Genomic DNA, 3,219 nt, shown 5'->3' with positions numbered 1-3,219 from the left:
CGGCCATGACAGATAATCAGAGACAGGAAGGCACGGCGGCCATGACAGATAATCAGAGACAGGAAGGCACAGCGGCCATGACAGATAATCAGAGACAGGAAGGCACAGCGGCCATGACAGAGGTAATATCCAAAAGATATGTTAAAGTAACACAGAACAGCAAAGAGAGAGATAGTGAGATTGAAAGATAGAAAAAGAGAGAGAGAGAATGGGAGGGGAGAGAGGAGATAAAGCGAGAGTGAGAAAGAGAAAGCAGGGCTCCAGACTAACTGTTTCACTAGGAACATCATCAACTAAGAAACTAAAATAAAACTCCTCCCAAACCAACCCTACAACCTGTTAAAATTACAATTATTCATTTCTTAATCACTGAAAATGTTATTCTTGTATGTGGATATTCTTTTTAGCCCGTTTTGTTTTCATCATGACCATTTTTAATGGTAGTTTAATGTTTTTCTACGTTTAATGGATGCAAAATGCAAACCATATCGTTACCGTCTGGACCCCTGGAGAGAGAGAGAGAGAGAGAGAGAGAATAAGTAAGAGGGAGAAAAAGACTGAGAACAAGAGTGATAGATAGATAGATAGATAGATAGATAGATAGATAGATAGATAGATAGATAGATAGATAGATAGCACAGTGGCTAACTCAGAAAACAACAAAGAGAATAAAAATGAAACTTACTTTTGTAGATCTACCTGAAATACAACCGAGAGGAGACATGATCAGATATGGTATCATAAAAACAAGATGAGACATGATTAGATATTTCATTAAAAAGAAATATGATCAGCTGATTCTTCTTACCTGATGAGAGAATTAATGAATCCCATCCTGTTGTCTGTTGATCTTCTATCAGACCGGGATAGTGTTGTTCTTCTACTGTGGGATTCAACAACACAGACACGTTACATACATAAACATAACTGACCAGAACTCATATATATATATATATCTCACATATACACTGTTATCTTAGTAATCAGAAGGTAATAAACTGATAGATATATCTCTCTAACGACTGTATTTATAACGCGTTTTTCGAGTCTTAACGCGACTCAAAGCTCTGTTCCATAGTCCAGATACCATTCAATTTCAATTCTATTTAATTTTATTCATAGTATCAATTCATAACAAGAGTTATCTGGAGACCCTTTACAGATAGACCAGGTCTAGACCAGATAGAGGAGGTCTAGACCAGATAGAGGAGGTCTAGACCACACTCCAGAATTTACAAGGACCCAACAGTTCTAGTAGTTTCCTCCAGAGCAGCAACAGGGCGACATCATCACACACACACGTCGCCTGCATCATTAGATTCAAAAAGAAAAATAACTAAGCGCGCAATACAGCTTGCAACGTTACATTTAAATAAAGCAACAGCCACTCACAGTTGGCCGTGCTAAATTTAAAACTAAAGTCTAAATTATTCATAAAAAAATCTAAATCATAATAAAGTATTTGTAAGTGAAGTTAACATGGAGGAGGAAGAGTTTTCTCCTCTTTGTAGAGTAACTGTCCGGTAACTTAAACAGTTAATCTGCTGATTGAAATGCCCGCGTTCACTCGGCGGTGAAAACACACTCTCTTTGAAGTTTCTTTGAAGTCGACACAAACACACAAAACTCACCGAAACGTCTCCGTTTCTGTCTCTAGACTTTCACCGAAATATCTCCGTTAGTATCTCCACAGCTCCAGCGGGCGGCGGCTCATTTTGGTCCGAGAACACGGTAATTTAGGGAGGGAGAATCTTCTGCTCTGCCGCACGGCCGCTTCACCTTCTGATTCAGCGGGTCTGAAGTTACAGGGGCCGGGAGGGGCGGGGCTATATAAAGGAGATCTACGGAGGCCCAGAGGGGGCGGGGCCATTTACAGAATGTGACTAATACATCTTTTAAAAATACTGTTTAGAACTACGTTACATATAATATGTTCTATGTATTATTGGAGGTAATTAATGAGTTCATTTAAACAGAACTTCTAACCTTTACCTGTCTTTAATATTAAGTAAAAATAAAAATAAAAGTGTCTCTTTTAACAACAGTAACAACGAGCTTTACACAACACAGGAAACAATCACTGAAACAATCTATTCAAATTAATTCATAACAATAATAACCACCAATGATATTATTACAGTTACACCTAAGGTTGTAACTGTAATGGATGTGGCGAAATCCAGCGATTTAAACATAATGAACTTAATCTTTGGTTTTACTAATTATGAAATACAATATTGACACATTTCACAAAACATTAAATACTTCAATAATGCATTAAATGATAAAAAAGTTGAATATTTGAATGTGTATTTATCATAATCGCAACATAATTGCAACATGATACTTTCTTAATGTTATCAAAATCAAACTATCATGAGACTATAATATATAAAAATATAATATATATAATATGTGTATATTTATATATATAATACACTACCGGTCAAAAGTTTGGGGTCACTTCCAAATGTCCATTCCACTCCATTATAGACAGGATACCAGCTGATCTGGGTGGGGGGGCTGATCTTTAATGCAATGTCTACATGATCTCAGCTGGGATTCTGTCTAGAATGGAGTCCAATGGACATTTGTGAGTGACCCCAAACTTTTGACCGGTAGTGTATATAAAATATAATACAACACCAATAATTATGAAAATAAGTTTAGTAACATATATACAACCATAATAACAACAATAATTAGATTAGATACTTCATTCATCCCACAGCGGGGAAATTTCCTTGTTACTGCAGCAAAAAAGCAAAAAGAACAAACAAGTAAACACACAAGAAAAACAGGCAAACAACAGAAAGTAAAGTGGCGTCAAATGAAGGTATTGTAAAGTGCGGTTGCCATAGTACAAGAATCAATATTGCATTAAAGAAATGTAAGAAAGAATGTAACTGAATTATTAAAGCAAAAGTAGGTAGACATAATATAAATTATATTTACCTGTGACCATAAATAATATTGAAAAAGTGAGTAGTTGTAATGGAAAAAATATAAATACAGCTAATAAAGATATACAGAGAGTGTAGAGTAACATAAAAAAACAGGAACAGAAACTACACACTAGGCTATCAGGTAGTGCAGGTGTTGTAGAGTCTGACAGCTGCTGGGATGAAGGACCTGCGCTACCTCTCCTTCTTACACGGGGGGGTCTGCTGCTGAAGGAGCTGCTCAGGGACCCCACAGTGTCATGTGGGGGGGGGGGGG

The sequence above is a fragment of the Etheostoma cragini genome, unplaced genomic scaffold (genome assembly GCF_013103735.1).
Source record: "Etheostoma cragini isolate CJK2018 unplaced genomic scaffold, CSU_Ecrag_1.0 ScbMSFa_3110, whole genome shotgun sequence".
Lineage (NCBI taxonomy): Eukaryota > Metazoa > Chordata > Actinopteri > Perciformes > Percidae > Etheostoma > Etheostoma cragini.
Note: the sequence above shows the minus strand (reverse complement) of the source record.